This window comes from Schistocerca gregaria, chromosome X, assembly GCF_023897955.1.
Source record: "Schistocerca gregaria isolate iqSchGreg1 chromosome X, iqSchGreg1.2, whole genome shotgun sequence".
Classification (NCBI taxonomy): Eukaryota; Metazoa; Arthropoda; class Insecta; order Orthoptera; family Acrididae; genus Schistocerca; species Schistocerca gregaria.
This window is the reverse complement of record NC_064931.1, coordinates 305,802,599-305,823,646: the sequence shown is the minus strand read 5'-3', so window position 1 is coordinate 305,823,646 and position 21,048 is coordinate 305,802,599. Positions and strand designations below refer to the sequence as shown.

The 21,048-nt window shown below is 44.2% G+C and overlaps 1 protein-coding gene across 1 annotated transcript in view; it reads left to right on the top strand.

Moving 5' to 3' along the window:
• Positions 1 to 7,238: 7,238 nt before the first annotated feature.
• LOC126299395 (uncharacterized) overlaps positions 7,239 to 21,048 on the top strand; it is a 312,015-nt gene continuing 298,205 nt past the window's right edge. The window contains exon 1 of the mRNA XM_049991268.1: positions 7,239 to 7,305. The gene's annotated coding sequence lies outside the window, so the exon portion shown is untranslated. The remainder of the gene's footprint in view (positions 7,306 to 21,048) is intronic.

Sequence of the window (21,048 nt, the reverse complement as noted above, 5' to 3'; positions counted from 1 at the left end):
AACCTGCGACCGTAGCAGCTGCATGGTTCCGGAATGAAGTGCCTAGAACCGCTCCGCCACCGCGGCCGGCAATACTGACATGAAAATGTTATTAGAAAAAGTTAACAAGTTCAATCGTTTTCTATGACTTCAAGACTGTAGTCAAACTTTGCCCTCCGGTAAAATATAAATATATATATATATTAGAATAAAAATAAAGAAAAAATATGGAAATGCCGCGATCAGACCCTGAAGACCCCGCGGTAGTCGACCACCCGCCCTGTCATCCTCAGTCATTAATCATCTTAGACGTTATGGAGGGGCATGGGGTCAACACAGCACACTCCCGACCGTTTTCAACGATCGGACCGTGGCGCTGCCACCCTTCGATCCTCAGGTGACAACGAGAGGCTGAGTGCACACTTGTCCAACCCTCTCACCAAGGAAAAATCCCCGGTAGTACAGGCAATAGAACCCACGTCCTTCACATGAAGGTCTGTGGCGTTGACCACTTGGCTACAAAGGCGGACGGTCCATGAACTGATCCGGGTAAGTTCATGAAGGTTTACAGGCTTCAAAATCTCCCCTGCAGATCTGTCACCATTAAACTGTGGTACCCATAACTGTTTTCTAAGTCTCTTGTTAAGGAGAACATTGTCGTCCAACAACAGCCAACACATAAAATCACCCTAAGAGTCAATAACGGTATTCGCACAACACAAGAGTAATTACTTCTCGATCGGGTGTTAACTGAGTCCATTGTGTGTAGTCGCAACGTACGACGTCGGATGACATCGCTTCACATAATCGATCTATACCGGATCGAGAGAAATACGGATCCAATGTAGGCGTTGCCGAAGGAGGACACTACGCGTTCATGCCCGCATTGTGACATTTCACACTAAGGGCATCAAGAGAAAACTCCACTTCGGGAGCCGTTTCATCAATTATAAATGTCATTAACACCCACATGCAAACTCTATAGGCTTAAAATTATCAGCAGAAACTCCAGCTGGATCAGTATTGGTGAATGAAGAGGACGCGCCACTGTAAAAGAATCTGCAGAAACGAAGCAACACGACATATGAAAAAGAAGGAAATGCAAAGAAAACTCCGAAGGTGTTGGAAGGACAGATATGACAAGCATTTACTATGAAGTGCAAGTAACATGTTACGGAATGTGCTGCCAGCCGGTGTGGCCGAGCGGTTCTAGACTGTTCAGTCTGGAACCGCCCGACCGGTACGGTCGCAGGTTCGAATCCTGCCTCGGGCATGGATGTGTGTGATGTCCTTAGGTTAGTTAGGTTTAAGTAGTTCTAAGTTCTATGGGACTGATGGCTCAGACGTTATGTCCCATAGTGCTCAGAACCATTTGACCCACTTGAACAGAATGTACTAGCACTGCCCCTGTTTCCATTACAATGAAAACACGAGAAGGAACTGTAGGTAAATATCAACAGCATGCGGTAAAACCAGTTAACTTTCTGAATACCAAGGATAGAGACGCTGGAATGTTGCAGCTAATGTCAATCAGCAAACCTTTGCACCGGTTGGAAGTCAGAATTGCTCTGTCTTAACCGTGAACGACCTAAAGCAAACCCCAATTTTTCAATTAATTATCAGGAGGCGTATATTTCCTGATTTATGAGTACGAGACAAGGAGTTATTCGAAATGATTTGACAGACTTACCAGAACAAGATATTTGCTGTGTCATATTGTGTGAAGTTAAAGTTGCTTCAGTCACAAGGGTCGACAAGAAGATAAAAGAGAACGACAATGGTACAGGCAAACCATCGCCGCTATGTGTAATTACTTTTAAATCTCATATTTTACGTGATTGTGTGTATATTAACGGAGTTCAGTCATTAATTATCAGATTCAGTATGGCTAGACATGGGGTTAGCACACCACACTACCGGCTCTTTTCGAAGTTCAAACCTTGGAGTCGCTACCTCTGAATGAGGTAGCTCGTCAGTTGGCATCACGGAACTGACTGCAACCCTGTCCAATCTTCCCACCAACGAAATAAATCGTTCGTTCGCCTTCCCCACAATATTCGATGTAGTGGTTCCAATTTAAGTTGTTTCTATTGTAATCTCCAGATATTTAGTTGAATCTACAACCCTAAAATTGTGTTATTTACCTTGTAAATGAAATTTTACATATGAATACATCGGGGGAAAGACGATGAATGTCACTTTTTATCAAAATTTTGTTTTTTGCTTCTGTTAGACACGTTGAAGTCCATATTGTCTGATGTTATATTTGCTTTCTCGAAAAATAATAATTATCAGCAGTTATAAACAAATTTAGAATCATAGGACGCAGGAAAAATGATGATTGTCACAGTGTTTTGCAAAGTAATGATGAATGTTTTGGATGTGTTTGAATATTATTAAAATCAGGTTCATGATCGTATTTCAGTGTTAATAGTGCTGGATATCAGTTTTAAGTATTTCCATTGTTGCGTAGATGAATTATTACTTTAATTGTTTAAAAACATAGGTTCGAGAGTCACACGGATTAAGTTTGGTATTCTCGAAAGACTCATAGTAACAAGACATACTGTTTTGTAGGTGCAAAGGTTGTATTATTTCGATTTATACAATGGATTCAAATTAAAATGTTGCTCCAGAGTGGAAAGTTAATCCAAAGAAAAGGCAGGAGTTGGACGAGTGTCTGATGTTACTAAGAAGATGAGAAACTACACGCATGAAACTGGGAAAAACAGTAAGTGCATTAGATTAAAATGTTTGGGGAAATTAATGAAAGTGAAAGACAGACTATTATAAAGCATTTAATTGGTTACTCGATAGGAATCCTCAGAATTTACATTTATCTGAGCTAATAAAAACCCATTTCATCAAACAAAGACGGAGTCATAAGAATCAACCCCAGTCTAATCTTCATAATCATACGTACACATACAAAGTTCGGGTAAAAAGAAGTGAATTATAACATGAAGAACGTGTATACTACAAAGCCTTCATAGCACTTCATGGTATAACCCCACGACATCTGCAAACTATTCAACAATTTCTGGCAATGTATGGAATGGTATGTACGTCCTGATGGAAGAGATGAAAACCATAACAGACCCCATTCTATAAGTAATAAAACACGATTAAAGGTCAATAAACATATTCAATACCTCAAAGGTCGCCGATATCATTACTCCTTGAAAAAAACATCCAAAATATATTTACGAGAGGAACTCAGTGCAAGGAGACTACACAAAATGTATGTTGAAATTAATCCAAACATCCCCATGATAGCTACTTACGCACTTTTAATAATGAGTATAACTTTCATGTGGTTTCCATAGGTCAGACACTCGTAGTGAATGTGATTCAATAAAGGCACAAGAGAAACAACTGTATGAATAGCGGTCACTTTTAGCAGAAGCTAAAGATCCCATTTTAGTCAGCCAGAAAACAAACCTTTTAAAAAACCTGGCCATAAAAAACGCGCTCCACTTAACAAGGGCACAAAGTTTCTACGACAGATAACGAAAATTCCGATAAAGGTGTTCAAAAAGTGACACAGAAGGAAGGTGTACCAGTCTCCTTGGCTCTTCAGCGTGTCTATATCCATACTAAATTATTTACTGTGCTTCCAATGTATGCTATAATATTTACATATGTCCATAATTGCAATATTTATTTATGTACATCTGGCGCTTATCATTTAATTTATTTCCAATGTAGACCACAATATTTACGTAATCTCACTACAGTAACACTTTATAACAAACTGACTACTTTATTTGTTTATCTTCATTTTAATCAGTTCTCTTTTAATGTAAATAGTAAGTAATGTAACACTAGTTATTTGTAAGTTCCTACTGTCACATATATGTATATAACGAAATATCTCCGGGAGTGGAAATCTTTGGCGTTGGTATGGCTGTAATATTGCCATCTTTGTATACATACCTCCATGTGGTAAAACTTCTTAGTGTTGAGTGGTGCTTTAGATTATGCTCACACATATATATAAAAAAGTGTATCATACATGTTTCGCTGCTGCAAGATCACAAGCAGTGTGCTCTGGAACGTAATGGCGCAGATTTTTCATACGCACCACCACCCCAAGGAAATTTCATCAGTTACGAAAACAAAACACGAAAGCTAATGTAAAATGTATCGTAACGTGAACTGGCCATTTGAAGATGAACCATTCGGTTCCAAACCGACGCTAATTAAATAAATAAATAACATTGTAAAAAGTGGCTGGTTGTTGTTATCTTCTGTCTAAGAGTCAACCTGTACAACGAAACAAACGACAAATCTAGTCCGGCGAATATCCTACAGTTTCGTATTTAGTGGCAGTTTCGAGTCTAGTTCTGGAGTTGTATATAGAGACTGTGGCACTATCGATAGAACTGGAAAACGAAGAATCTGCTGCCTTTAGGTCCATCATGAAAGACGGCCGGAGTGGCCGTGCTGTGCTAGGAGCTACAGTCTGGAGCCGAGCGACGCTACGGTCGCAGGTTCGAATCCTGCCTGGGGCATGGATGTGTGTGATGTCCTCAGGTTAGTTAGGTTTAAGTAGTTCTAAGTTCTTGGCGACTGATGACCTCAGAAGTAAAGTCGCATAGTGCTCAGAGCCATTTGAACCATTTCCATCATGAAAACAGTTCATGGAAATCTGTTGAAGAAAGAGAGGTTTAGGTAGATATTTATTTATTTCGTATTTCCTAATAATACAGAGGCCAGTTACATTCACCCAAAGGTACAACCGTAAATAACAAAACTTGTGAGATTCCTTAAGTGCCATAAGAATGGACGCTTTGGATTCGCAGGAAATGACCGTTTAAATGGCTAACTAACCTGATGACATCACACACATCCATGCCCCAGGCAGGATTCGAACCTGCGATCGTTCGAATCCTCCCTCAGGCACGCGTTTGTGTGTCGTCCTTAGCGTAAGTTAGTTTGAGTTAGGTTAAGTAGTGCGAAAGCTTAGGGACCGATGACCTCCGCAGTTTGGTCCCATAAGGCCTTACCACAAACTTCCAGTTCTTCCTGTCTTACATCCTTTTCAATGCGAGGACTTCGCTCTTAATCGTCCATTTTTATTATTCCCTCTAGGGTATTGTACATATTGTATATTACCCGTCTCACCCTATAGTTTACTCCTATTTTCTCTTAATTTCGAACAGGTTGCACCATTTTACATTGTCTAACGCTTTTACCAGATCGACAAATCCCATGAAAGTGTCCTGATTTTTCTTGAGTCTTCCTTCCATTATCAACCACAAAGTCAGAATTGCCTCTCTGGTGCCTTTACATATGCTAAAGCCAAAGTGATCGTCTTTTAACAGCTCCTCAATTTTCTTTTCCATTTTTCTGTATATTATTATTGTCAACAACTTAGATGCATGATTGTGTGATAATTCTCGCACTTGTCAGCTCTTGCAGTCTTCGGAATTGCGTGGATGATATTTTTCCGAAAGTCAGATGATATGTCACCAGTCTCATACTTTCTGCACACAAATGTGAGTATTCGTTTAATTGCCACTTACCTCAATGATTATGCTATGGTAGACAATCTGCTGCGCTGGCATGGGGGCCTGTTGCATTAATCGAAGAACTACTGATGGCTGTGGACCACCTGCACCTCTTTCTGCTTAACTCTTCCCCGTCGGCGATGTCATCTTCCAGCAGGATAATTGTCCGTGTCACAAAGCCATAACCGTGCTACAGTGGTTTGAGGAACATTATAGTGTACTGACGTTGATAGTGTACTCACGTTTATGCCTTGGCCACGAAATCCGACTGATGTGAACCCGTTTGGGTTGCTATCAGACGTCATCACCGCGTACACAAATCAGCTGCCCCCTATTTAAGGAAATTACATGACTAGTGAGTGAATATCTGGAGCGATATACCTCCCAAAACCTACCAACAAAGTGTCGAATCCATGATACGCAGAATCGCTGACGTAGCACCTTCCAAAGATGGACCAATAAGTTGTTAAGCAGGTGGCCATAATGTTTTGGTTCCTCAGTGTATGTGTCAGTTATCCCTAGAGTTCCTCCCATTCTATTTGAATGAGCCACACCTTTGTACCTCACCATACATTCACAACTTCCACTTTAACCTAGAGGTCATTGTCAACTGCCATCCCGACATTAACACGCCTACACATTTTTTTTGTGGTTAAACGATACGTAGTGGTGAACAGTAACGTCGATTCGTCAGCTCAACACTACATAGTCAATGTCCACCAACCATGTGAGCCCAGATCAGTTCGTGTTACGTGGCTGATCCGCCAAGCAAAACTATCATTAGAATGTGTAACGAAAAAAAAAAATCTCGGAGAGAGAGGACCTATTTCTCCCAGAAGCATAAGGGTGGATTAAGGTGTGTATGAAATTATTCCAATACATCTGTGGCATGAATCAGCAAATCAGTGTTCAATAGTATTAGTTGAAAGCAGTGTTAGTTACAATTTTAGTTTTTTTTATCAACTACGCGTTTCACCTTATTTAGGCATCTTCAGGTTGATCTATATAGAAAACAGAGAACAAATACATCTATTTAAGGATCGCGATCGCGTTGTGCAATTTTGATATCCTAGAAGCACGTGTAAACAGATCAAATACTGAAAGAGGAAATACCTTAATTTGGTATTTCTTAGGACGGTCCATTAGACAGTGTAGCTAAAGGGCATCGTCGAGTACATCAGGCCAACATCGCCATCGTTAACCTCAGTAAATACTAGAAATATAAAATAGTAAAAACGGATAAGAGAATTCACCTATGAGTGTCCGAATGCCAAAAGCCCTGGTTTCGAGTCCCGATCCAAAACACAGCTTTAATCTCCCAGAAAGTTTTACAGTACATGCTATTTATAGTAATAATACTCATAAGTTCGACCACAAAACCTCAGATACTAGGCGAGTTTTCTGAACGGACAAGGGTATTTTGATTATATATGTAACTGTATACAAACAGCATTTCTCATTTCGGAAATGTTCTCAGCGGTAAATTAAAGTAAATTAACCCGTGTGCTTCCGAGAATAACTGAAGCACAAGCCCAGGTCGCCATCGATGACGAATGTATTTCGCTACTTCTCAGAATTCGAATAACTACGTGGAAGTTCCTGCAAGTGACCGAAATTATCGTAGCTAATACCCGTCCGTGTGCGTCGTCGGAACAAGTAGCTGTGAGCCAACACATGCCGCACGGCTGCGTCACCCGAGCGCACCACCTAACGAGCGACTTCAGACAAGCCAGTCAGTCGCCTGAGCCGAAAGCAGTCGCTTGTCTGTTGCATCCCGCCAGCAACAGTCGCATCGCTACGAGACAACTGCGAGGTAAGACACTCTATTTCTATATTTATTCAGTCTTAGTTATAACCACGTTTTTCTAGCCTATTCTTGTGGTGTTTACACCGTAGTCAGCAAATTAAGTTTTTGCCTTTGGAGGAACCTAGCCAACCGTTGCTATACAACGCACTACTAGATATTAACATGTTTGAGAACCATGTGATGTGTTATGGTAATCTACGATAATAGGTAACCGTGCTTCTGTTGAGTTTGCCTCATATAACTCACCTACGTTTCCAATAATTTATTCGCCGTTGTTAATAGAATGTGGGCTCAAAACAAAGTACGTATAAATACGTCCCTGAATATATTATATAAAAGTATTATGTCTCTTTCATGCTAATTGTTTTACCGTTTTGAGATTATGTTCGTCTTAAGACACTAAAAAAAATTAATATTCATAAGTAACCTCATTTTCAAACGAAGCTGGTGGCTTTTGGGAATTTCAAAACAAGCATCATTTCCCACAATATAAATAAAAATAAAATGTTACCATTGCAATTAATCACAAGATATCTAAGCACATGGAACGTCGTCATATATTCTCTCAGCACTTCACGCTTAGAGGTAAGTTGTGGTATTGCTATAAGGCTGGACGCTCAGTTGAAGAAAAAGGCGCTTCCATGCAACATAAAGTGCTTGCAGTTTTCATTTCAAATTTCGAAAATTCGTTCTCTCTTTTTTTAGCAATTTTGCTCATAAAAGTTAATTCTATTCTATAGTTTGGAGTCCGATAGAATCAGAAACATGCAAAAAACTCACTTAAACAAATTATTTGTTGGATGGTGATGCCAACGTAGAGATATTGCCGAACCATTCAGACAGGTCATTCAAGATTCAAGGTTCGCTGTGACTACGGGTGTGAGTCAAAAGCGTTGCTTTTGTTTCCTTCGATGTCCTGTGTTTCAGCATGAAAGGGTGAATGCGTGCCACCGATCTCACTGGTACAGACATCTCTGCGGGATAATGAAGAAAGACGTAGAATACAGTAAATAGTTACCGACATAATAATTCCTTTGGTTTAACGCTTTTAGACCTGAATTTCTTCTGGAAGAAAAATTGTTTTTTGTGTGGTAATGCTCTTAGGTGGCTTTTTTATGATTTTAGATGTAAGAGGTATACAAAAATATGTACCCGTTTTCAAAACGTACATTGTAGACTAGCCTTCATTTTACGGACTAAAACAACTAATTACGAAATATTCTCCTTCTATTGAAAATAGTAAAATGATCCCAGAATGAGATTTTCACTCTGCAACGGAGTGTGCGCTGATATGAAACTTCCTGGCAGATTAAAACTGTGTGCCGAACCGAGACTCGAACTCGAGACCTTTGCCGTTCGCGGACAAGTGCTCTACCAACTTCTTTTTTTTGTCTAATGCTCTACCGGCCTTTTTTAAACATTTATTTATTGGTATTCTATTTGGATACAAAATTAATCAGTTCACAAACACTAAATGAAATGCATCCTCTGCAAAAAAAATCGTTTTAAAACAAATCAAAAATTTAAAAGAACAGGGATGTTGTCTTTTTTATTTATTTATTTTAAATAAAGGCCACTCTGTTAAAAGGAACATGTAGATCATTTCATCGTATAGTATGTGCATTACATATTGAGTGGTGAGGAAAGCGTGAGGTTCATTATCAGCTGTCAAATGTGCACACCGACTGCATCCAGCACACCGCAACTGCGTGGGGGGGGGGGGGGGGAGGGGGGGGTCGAGGATGACTGCCTGAAGATAGTTGGCAAAAGGTTTTCCGATAGTTTGACCATCTATGAACCTCATTGTGAGCTTGCTTCAAGAAATACCAAAAGTCAAGTCGCGACTTGGCAGCATCCCCATAGAGGTACGCGATCGTCCAACCTTTGACCCAGCAGATCGACTGTGATTTAGTCGCCGGAAAGTAGTCACTCTCCGGATGTAAGAAGGAAGCAGGTGTAATATGTTGCGGGGTCACACGGAGGTAGCAAGCCATCATCTGTCTTCCTAGGAGCCAGACGTCCTCCACCGCGATACAAGTTAAGCGGTGATGGTCGTCACCCACTTGGCCAACGAAGGTAGGAAGGAATTTTTCGTGCACATGTCTCCAAATCTTCGGCCAATGCAACGTGGGGTGTTTGAGCTCAATGACATTACGTCTTATCCGTCGTAGCAGCCAAACATAAGAATCCTTCGCGCATGGCGGTCTCGTGCGCGGAAGCTCGTCTCTGATATAACTAAGTTCCACGATAAATGATGATACATGCGCAAAATGTGGCGTAATGTTGCCCACCGCCGCCGGAGGTGTGAGGGACGCTGGAACCAGGAGATCCAGTAGGCGGGATGTAAGAGAATCACACCCGCTACGCCATTGCCTGTACATCGTGCCTATAAGGAGCGCCGTCGCTCGGCAGTGAACATTCGTAGGTCCGAGTCCCCCCTTGTCCGTAGGGAGCGTGAGCGTTGCGTATCGCCCCTTGAGGGGCGATCCAATCACCACAAAATAGCCTGGTGCTGATTGAAGTCGACGTCCGAGCGTGAGTGGTAGGGGCAGGATCTGCGAAATATGCACCATTCGAGAAACCACATCATAAGTGTTCAGATACTCGACTCGCTGCAAAGCATCAAGGCGCCGTAGGAGATGTTGTCGGAGCATGGTATGTGTTGTCTGTAAAATACGTCGGTAGTTAACTGCCGCAGTATGTTTTACAGATGAGGTAAAGTCTATGCCGAGATAGCGGGATCGTTGCACATAAGGAAACGGACTGATTTCTTCCGGCGTAAGGCCCCTCCCAACCGGCATTTGTTCATGTTCACTGCACTACCCGCCGTCACACTGTGGTCCAACACAGTTCAAGGACCGTCTTCACCTCTTCTTCAGAACGAACGAGCAGCAGGAGGTCGTCCGCATAGGCACGTCATTTGAAGGTGTAGCCCCGTAGTTCCATCCCATAAAGAGAATTGGTTAGCCTCTCAATTAATGGTTCCAACGCTATCGCAAACAGCAGCATCGAAAGAGGGCAGCCCTGGCGAATGGATCCTCGAATTTGAGTGGGCCCTGCTATACGCCCATTAACCTGTACCAAGGATTGTGCGCCCTCATAAATCCTTCTAATGATACCAGTAAAACGGTCTGGAAATCCCATTTGTTCCAGTACAGCGTACAGATAGTTGTGGCGGACCTTATCAAAAGCACTGTCAAAATCAACCGCCACCATCGCCGCTTTAAGCCGGCACTCCTCCGCCAGCGCTATCGCATCACGGCATTCGCACATTCACCTGCCGGCCGCGGTGGTCTCGCGGTTCTAGGCGCGCAGTCCGGAACCGTGTGACTGCTACGGTCGCAGGTTCGAATCTTGCCTCGGGCGTGGATATGTGTGATGTCCTTAGGTTAGTTAGATTTAAGGAGTTCTAAGTTCTAGGGGACTGATGACCACAGCAGTTGAGTCCCATAGTGCTCAGAGCCATTTGAACCATTTTTGCACATTCACCGATCCACCCGGTGTCGTCTGTTCTGGAGAGAGAACGCTACGAATTAACACACGACATCGGGACGCTAGCAACCGTGCAAAGATCTTATAGTCGGCATTAAGCAGGGTGATGGGGCGATAATGTGTGACCGTAATTCCTGGCTTCGGTTTATGTACTGGCACCAAGAGGCCTTCAATAAAAGCCGGTGGAATAGGCACATCGGAATTTAACATCTCGTTGTACATTTCCGCCCATCGCAGTGTCATTTCATTTCGAAATTCTCGATAAAATTCAGCAGGAAGCCCATCAATGCCTGGGGATCGATTCAACGCACCTTGTGCGATCGCATCATCTACTTTCTCACAGCTAATGTCTTCCAGTAAGGTTCCCGCGGCTTCCACCGTCAGTGTACGGGAGACCTACGAGGCTATACGGTCGAGGTCATCGACAGGGGCTGCTTCTTCCCGATAGATGTGTTGGTAATGGTCGACGAATGCAGGGACAATGTCCGCTTGACGCGTCACTCTTCGGTCTTCGCGGGTAATTAATTCCCGTACCAAAACGCGTCGTCGGTGCTTTCGTTCATTCACGACGTGGTGCATGGAAGGAATCTCGTGCCTTATCGTATCGTGACATCTGGCGTGCACCATGGTTCCCTGAATATGTTTCCGAGCTAAAGCCACTAGTTTAGCTTTTATCCTTTTGCGTTTGATCCAGATGTCCTGTCCCGGTGGACCATCATCCAGGTCGCGCAGTGCTACAAAATAAAAGTCGATCGTACGGCGGTGCCATTCTGCCATCTCCCTGCTATATCAGATGAACGTATGGCGAAGCGCCGGTTTAGCACAGGTCAGCTACCAATCAAGCATCGTCGTATACCTTCCAACCCTTCGCTCGCACATCGTCCATGTCTCAAGGATCCGTTGACGGCATTCAGATTCATGTAGATGTTGAATGTTTAGTTTCCACGGGGCCTTCCTGTTCCACACCTCTCTACGGGGAAGAAGCACCATACAGATGTAAGCGCTGTGGTCGGAAAATGCCAATGGCCAGCGTTCCGCGTCGTGGACATCATTTGCATGAGCCCGTGAGATATAAATTCGATCTAATCTGCTCGTCGAATGACTTGTCACATACGTGTATCCCGGTGCATCTCCATATCGTAATTCTCACGTGTCACTAAGTACAAGGTCGTTGACAACGATTCGCAACTCCTGGCTGATGTTTGCTTGCGGCCATTGGTCTTTCTGGCTGAGAACTCAGTTGAAATCTCCACCAATTATTACACATTTATAACGTCTATGGAATAACGGGGCAATGTCTTCAGAATAAAATCGCGCCCTTTCCCGCCGCCGATTATTTCCCGACGGTGCATAAAGATTGATGATGCGTGTCCCAAACGTCGTGAAAGTCATTCCCCTGACAGACGGAAGATAACACACTTTTCCACTGGAAAGCCATCTCGCACGTAAACTGCAACCGCACTCCCATTGTGATCTCCATGTGACGAATACGATTGGTAGCCTGCGATGTATGGGAGTGCAGCTATGTGGACTTCCTGCAGCAAAGCAATATCCACATCATATGCCCAAATCGTTTCCTTCAGTAGGTGTATTTTGGCCGGTGAACGCACTTCATTTATATTTAATGTCGCATACGGTTCGCATGGCGTTGAATCCCACTCTGTCGAGGCGCAACAACATCTCCCTGCATCGGCGCGGGGGGCTGAGTTAGAAGACGTTCTCTCTCCACTCTCCTTTCACCTTCAGTAATTATTAGGCCGTCATCGTGAGTGCCGGCTGCCTCTGTATGACGTCCGGCGCCTCCTGAATATCGTCATACCACATCTTTTCAGGCTGTGAAATATTCGCGTCCATAACCACACCATCTGCGTCTGGAGAGCCAACTGGCTGTGATTCCTCTTCAGCATCACCACGTCCCGGTACCGTCAATGTGACAGACCGCTGTGGGTCTGATCGAACAGTTCCCATTGTCTCATCCTGTTTCGTAGAGGCTGCTGTGTCGTCTTGGTCCACATGCGCATCTACGTCGGGGCAAGGGGAGTCATCCCGAGGAGATGTCGTGCGACGCCGCCGTTTCCTCCTTTTCGGGGAACGTTGTTTGCGTGATCTTCCTTCCGTGTCCTCCGATTGTAGGGAATCCCGGCCACCCGACAGAAAAGCATCCTTAGGAAATAGAAGTGTTTCGAGTCCCATCGTTGTACTTGGCGGGAGTTCGGTCGAAACTGATGTTGTCGTCTCAGAGTGCGTTCCAGACGGAACAGCACCCGTAGTGGCTGGAACTGCTTTGTGTACTATCGGTGTGCTTGGTGGGAATTCGGTCTCATCTGATGATGTCGCCGTAGATTGTATGCTCGATGGAGCAGCATCCTCTGTCATCCCGACGTCTACGACAAGGTTTCGGAGAGTGCAATCTTGATCTTCCACCGGGGCTGTGTCCTTTCGGTCATCAGCGGACGCAGTGAGGGCTTTGGCCTAGGTGATCGGTAGTACTGTCATCACCGGCGATGGCTGCCGCACATCTGAAGGTAGTTGCGTAATCCGCCGTTGCATACAGTTCGATCTGAGGTGTCCCTCCTGGCCACAGCCAGAACATGTACGTGGTTGAACATCGTAAATCACCACCGCCCGACAACCACCAATTGTCAGATAGGACGGTACATGCTTCTGAAGATCAATAGTGATCTGTCGCACTAAGTTAAGAACGGGGTACGTGGCGAATTGTGTCCAGCGTTCTGCCGTGTGACCATGTACCGTGCCGTATGGCTTAAAAGACTCGATAACTTCTTCAGCCGGGAGCTCAAATGGCAGCTCAAAAACACGTATTGTCCGTACACCCACCAGCATGTTCTACAGTTACCGTGCCGACATTCCCGTCACTATGGTAAAATCAGAGACCTGCTTTTGTCTCCTGTAGAATTCTCTCACACGCCGCGTCATTTACCATCTTAACATACACTGTGGGACTAATGATGGGCAGGTGAATTCCGACAATATCGTTTGGCGGTATCTTGACTTCCTCTCGAATGAATCGTTCCACTGCTAAAGACTTTGGTCGTTCGTAGTATTTGCAGAAATTGAATCGTAATGTAGTTTTCCTGTACTTGTTCGCCATGATCGTTGTTATTAGCCCGCGCGCAGACTAAGTCCACAAGTAAACAAACACTCGCACACGCCGCACAGACGGAAGTATCGGACCTCCGCTTCGCACGGCCGCTAGCGCCAAACTGCTGGCAAGTTCTCTACCAACTGAGCTACCCAAGCACGACTCACGTCCCGTCCTCACAGCTTTATTTCTGCCAGTACCTCGTCTCCTACCTTCTAAACTTTACAGAAGCTATCCTGCAAACCTTGCAGAACTAGCACTCATGAAAGAAAGAATATTGCGGAGACATGGCTTAGCCACAGCCTGGGGGATGTTTCCAGAATGGGATTTTCACTCTGCAGCGGAGTGTGCGCTGATATGAAAGATTAAAACTGTGTGCCGGACCGAGACTCGAACTCAGGACCTATGCCTTTTGCGGGCAAGTGATCTACTAACTGAGCTTGGTAGAGCACTTGCCCGCGAAAGGTAAAGGTCCCGAGTTCGAGTCTCGGTACGGCACACACTTTAATCTGCCAGGAAGTTTCAGTAAAATGATGGCTCAAATGGCTCTGAGCAATATGGGACTTAACATCTGAGGTAATCAGTCCCCTAAAACTTAGAACTACTTAAACCTAACTAATCTAGGGACATCACACATATCCATGCGCGAAGCAGGATTCGAACCTGCGACTGTAGCAGTCGCTCGGTTCCGGACTGAAGCGTCTAGAACCGCTCGGCCACCGCGTCCGGCTTCAGTAAAATGATCATTCAATAATTACCATACATAATAACAATAACCATATCCAATTATATAGTGGAAGATAGCGAACCAACCACGTCTGTGCATTCTGGTGGTCAACAGCTGCTGCGCACTCATACATTGAGTTGCTGACATTTTCATAGTGATGCCCAATCCGCGGCAGCACTTGTGCATGATGACATATTCACAGATATATACCTCAGGTTTACATTGGGAAAAAATAATTCCGTTGTAGGTAAGACACAGTAAAAGTCAATGTACACAATTGTAGCCAGACCGACTGAAAGAGTCAAATTTAGTATCGTCCTAGACTAGCTGTGGACAGCTATATCTGGTCAATACATAAAAGCCGTAAAAAAAAACTTTTTGTTTCAGGCGAGAAACAAACTGACGTTTTCTGTTGACAGTGAGTCTGGGGTCTGACTTCATTTACACACTGAAGTAATGAAATTGCAAAAGTCTGCCGAAACACCGAACGAAACGCGACTACTGTCCCTTAGAGGAAACGTCTGGCACCATATTCTGCACGATGCAAAGATCATTCCACAGTGATGCGAAGAAAAGCAGCTCTGTTGAACTCGCGTGTATAAACCCTAGAGCTAAATCTCATTCCAATGTATTACCGCGTCATATTCTTGACAGTGTTATTCGCCAGAAAGGCGAAGGTGCGAAGGTCGCTGCATCGTGTAAAATATCGTACCGGGTGTCTATCCCAAGAGACAGCAGTCGCGCTTTCTTTGGTGTTTCAGCAGACATCTCCTATTTCATTTCTTCAGTGTCTAAATGAAGTCAGCCATGACACCCATTGTAATCAGAAAACTACAGTTAGTTTCTCTTTACGAACAAAATGTTTTTTTTCAAAGTAGAATTTTATGAACCGACTAGATAGACTGACCAAAATTAGTGTAGCTCGATGTTAAATTTAAATTACAGATACTGTCATACCAGTAAATATATACTGTGTGTCTGCTATAACTACGCAGTAATGCCGCACCTTCCGTGCTGTAGCACTGGCTATTCCAGCCATTTCGTTTTCACTGCTGGTACAAATCATTAAACTGAATATCACCGTATAACAATCCGTCTAGTCGAAAACCACATAAAATTTCAAGTAAAAAATTTTTGTTTATAAAGTGCAGCAAATGGAGGTTTTCTGTTAATCCCGGGCGTCGCATGAAAGATTTGGTGACCAGTATTTCTTTGAACTCTATCCATCTACTTATTGAAAATACGGAATTAAAGATACCTGCCTTAGAGAAACAGAAAATCTACCTAATATCTCTTTGAAGAGACTCTCAGTATACACTACATGATCAAAAGTATCCGGACACCCTTATATAATGCAGAATTCACAACAAGACGTCACGCGAGGTGGAACTGCCGTGATAAAAGGAGGCTGGGAGAGTTGTGTTGTTAGTAGGGAAGCTGTAACAGCAGAATGGGACAGTTAGAAGAAACCAGCGAAGTCGGACATGGATTAGCTGTTCAATGTTAGAGTAAGAAAAACACCAAAACACTTGGTTGGTTGGTTGATTTGGCGGGGAAGGGGCAAAACAGCGACGTCATTGGTCTCATCGGATTAGGGAAGGATGGGGAAAGAAGTCGGCCGTGCCCTGTCAGAGAAACACTCGCGCCATTTCTCTGAAGCTGTTTAGGGAAATCACGGAAAACCTAAATCAGAATGGCCGGACGCAGGTTTGAACCGTCGTCCTCCCGAATACGAGTCCAGTCTGCTAACCACTCCTCCATCTCGTTGCAGGGACAGTCCAACCTTTCTAAATATAGCTAAGTTTGAAAGGCGGCGAAACTGACGTTTTCGTTGACTTTCACGTTATCGATACTCGAGATGCAAATTAAATAGAGTGATATGTACATCGACTCAATTTGATCTGAAAATAGCGTATTCCGTTATTTCTATTAGTGTTCATGCGACAGTGATCGCCAATACGTGAAATATTTATTTCTTGAGAATACGTTTAGCAGGGCTGGCGATTTCACAGACCGACAGCAGATTAAAGAGGGCCGAAGGACACCATTAACTTAACGCAGGTTGTAAGAGGTGACGCCGGCGCCAGGTCGGCCAGCGCTCACCGAAGGCTGCAGAGTGTACTGGACAGGACGAGGGGACGCCCGACACGTGCCAACACAATGCGGCCGACCGGACGACCGCCGACGAGTCGTTGCAGTAGTGCATGAGATGACCGCCGCTCCCACGTTTCTAGAGCGTTTCTCTGCGGCGAGCGAGTTGTAAAGTACAGTAAAGGTTCCAGAATGAGCGCAGCACGGAGCACTACATGGATAATGCAGAGTAGATGGCGTCAGTCTGCCGACGGGAGAGCAACGTACCGGTGGACACTATGCAGGCTCTGTGAAAACTACAGATATTTGTGGCTCTATGTTATCGGCAGAACAAGGGAGGCAAGGTGATACGATTCTATAAGTGTGAGACTACAATTTTCTCATTCCAAAAGTACCTGTATCTGGCCCCTCATACGTACAAGGTAGCAAAGACTCTTAGGAGGGTCGTAGGAAACAAAATGTTGTGACACAATAACGCGCTCCTTTGAGGCACCGTCAGAGCAGAGCAAAACAAATTCATTTCCTTAGCTGTAGGCATCCGGGTGTGAAAGTGCGGGGCTTTCGTTGGTCAGTCTCTTCTGACGCAGCAGTTTTTGTAAATTATTGGGATGCGGGAGGATACACCATGTGAATTCACGCTTGTCGTTAGATAGCTGCTCGTGAGAGGCAAGGATTGGATCTCGAAGAGAGGGCAAATGTTACGAGGGAAGACAGGAGAAGCTCATGTGACATTTCTTCGTTCTCTGCTGGCCAGCCGGAGTGGCCGAGTGGTTCTAGGCGCTGCAGTCTGGAACCGAGCGACCGCTACGGTCGCAGGTTCGAATCCTGCCTCGGGCATAGATGTGTGTGATGTCCTTAGGTCAGTTAGCTTTAAGTAGTTCTAAGTTCTAGGCGACTGATGACCTCAGAAGTTAAGTCCCATAGTGCTCAGAGCCATTTGAACCATTTTTTTCGTTGACTGCTAGTGAGAGATTCAGTTCGGGTATTGCTAGCAGATTTCGGTGTGAGAAGTAATCATTCCGCTTTGCAGCTACAATTGGAGCATGATGTAAATTTTGTGATAGGTAACTTTTCAGGATTCACAGGCATCAGCTGGCACAGTGACTGCTGACTGCAGCACTGAAGAGCAACACAACCACACTGTGAAGAAAAAAAAGATAAGATTTGCAATTGGTTTCGGCATGTATAGGTCGGGTTATACTTCAGTGCAACTACTGCGCTCGTTTCGTGTGAGAATTTACAATAAACACAAATTTAAATTACAGTGTAACTATTCCACCACACTCTCGAAGTCTATAGGGCCATAATTAAGCGTTAATAAAAAATCCTTGCTTAACAAATGATAGTTAACAGTCTTTACTAGGCATCTGCATACTAATACAGATTAATTACCTAATGCGGTAGGTTGTCGGTTGGTGGTGAGATTGTGAAGTGAAAATGTGAAGGAACAATACACCTAATCCGAGACCAGGCACACTTCATTTACTGATGGACGGGGACCACTGGGAAGATAGAAAATCGCATGAATCAGTTGAAGGATTCATTAGTGTTTCCAAAGATCTGTCAGAAGTCAAGTAGCACAAAGACTGTGGTTAAGGAGTTAGAACGAACGACCTACAGTGGTGGAGCAACTCCTCATAAACTACACATTTCTGTACCGAATGTTAAGCGATGCTTGAGGTGGTGTAAAAAATTGACGCAACTGGACTTTGGGTAGCTGTAAACAAGTGATGAACCTCGCTATATCGCACGGTAGTCCGATGGGATGGTTCGGACTTGGCGAACGCCTGGAGAACTTTACTGCCATAGTGTGTAGTACTGACAGTGAGGTATGGAAGAGGTGATGTTAGTGTGTGGGTATCTTTTTCACGGCTGGGTTGTGGTTCCCATAGTACACTTAAGAAAAGTCTGAATATCGAAGGATATGAACACATTTTACAGGAATGTATGTTGCTTGCATTAGAGAAACAGTTGGGACACGACGACTTTTTACATCAGCATGACAATGTAACGTGTCATAATGCAGTATCTGAGAGGCAGTGCTTTGGGGACAGTAACATTCGTCACAGAAAATGGCCAGCCTAGAGTCACGAACTTAACGCACTGGAATAGGTTTGAGGTGGTGATGATGAGATGTTCGATTTGTGACGCGCTGAACTGCGCAGTGCCGGCCCTGGTGGCCGAGCGGTTCTAGGCGCTTCAGTCTGGAACCGCGCGACCGCTACGGTCGCAGGTTCGAATCCTGCCTCGGGCATGGATGTGTGTGATGTCCTTAGGTTAGTTAGGTTTAAGTAGTTCTAAGTTCTAGGGGACTGATGACCTGAGAAGTTAAGTCCCATAGCGCTCAGAGCCATTTGAACCATTTTTGAACTGCACTGTCTCAGCGCCCGTCCAAAGTTGCAATTTGTACGCAGTCCAATTTCTACATACTACAATTCAGCCACTGTCACGAATGATGATGATAAGGATGATATGATGAGGACAACACGAACACTCAGTCCCCGGCAGAGAACAACGTTGAGGTGAGTTAGATCGTCGACTTCGCTCTAGATCTCAGCGTCTAACATCATTATCTATGGCGAAAGGTCACTCCCATTATGAACCTCCAATAATTGGTTTCCAGCCGGCCTTTGTGGCAGAGCGGTTCTAGGCGCCTCAGTCTGAAACCGCGCGACCGCTACGATCGCAGGTTCGAATCCTGCCTCGGGCATGGATGTGTGTGATGTCCTTAGGTTAGTTAGGTTTAAGTAGTTCTAAGTTCTAGGGCACTGATGACCTCAGATATTAAGTCCCATAGTTCTCAGAGCCATTTTTTCTTCTGCCCTTCCATGCATTCGAATGCATCGCCTCAACTGACAAAAGTGGTGACAATGCTGTGCCTGAAGACTTTCACGTACGTAGTGTAAGAAGGAGAACATGGATGGAAAAGAATGAAATATCAGTTGAATGTATGTATCTGATGACTACTCATATCTCTCGGACAATCCATTGAATCTGGATTATTGCGTTCTAGCATCAGTGCTATTTTTTACTGTGTAAATGTTTCAAATGCACGTAGGTCGCTATCGAAATTCGTATCCGTCTCTATTATATGTTAAATTAATTAAAGCATTTTAAAAGTCTCCCGTATTTGTATCATTATTTTAGCTACAATACTTTCCCAAGGATGTTACAGAGGTCGCTGCCCTTTTAATTACATTTTCTAGCCTACTTTATTAGTGTTTCATTATTGAACAGAAAGAGGCCAATAATCCGGAACAGTGAGAAAGAGTTAATGCTTTACATTGTGGACCCCCATTGAACGGCCTGTGTAGAAAAAGACTAGCAATTGAGTTTGTAATAGCTTCTATTCGGTGGTTCTCTCGCCTTGACTTATGTTATAGATGTACTTCGATCTAATTAGTTGACTAACTAACAGCCCACGAACTCAGACAATCACGGTGACATTCCTCTGTAATCCCAGCGACGTTTTTCTGTCACTTATGGCTCCATTCACATCAAGCAATGATTTGTAAATACCATAGCTTCCTGTTTAAGTTCGTTGATAGGCTGCAGGATGGTAAAGGCAGATCATCTCCAACATGATGATGATGAGGTCCCATACTCCGAGGGGTGTAGGGAACGATGCGGGAGACCCGCACCGCCGTATAGGCAAGGTCATTGCGGAGGTGGTTTGCCATTGCCTGTCTCCGACAGTAATGGGGATGAATGATGATGATGAAGACAACACAACAAGACCCACTCATCTCGAGGCAGGGAAAATCCCTGACCACGCCGGGAATCGTACCCGGGACCCCGTGCGCGAGAAGCGAGACCGCTACCTCAAGTTCACGAGCTGCGAACATCTCCAATATAGGATTATGTATAATATTCAGTCCAATCTTCAGGCACTGCGATAGCTTTGGAAATGGCCTTTCATCTGACTGTCAGGAACAAAGTTTAGAAAGCAAAAAACTTTCGCATCTAGTTGCAGCCACCAGACATTTGAGACTGTCCAATTCAAAGGCTGGGCTGTCAGGATCCCGTCGCAACTAGCGCACCAACTGCGCTGCGTTCACTCGTCGAGCTAGACGGTTGTCTTAATTGCGTTCCAGATTCTGTCAACCAGAGACTCAAATGCGTCCAAGCTAAAATACTAAAGGCACAATCTTCTTTAAAAACTATTAGATGTTCTTTGAATACACCGCAAGCCACTGTACGGCGAGTGGGGGAAGGTACACTGAACCACTAATAGTCATTTCCTTTCCGTTCCGCTTGCAAACTGAGCGAGGGAAAAACGACTGACAATACACCTCCATCCGCCCAGTTGGCCGTGCGATCTAACGCACGGCTTTCC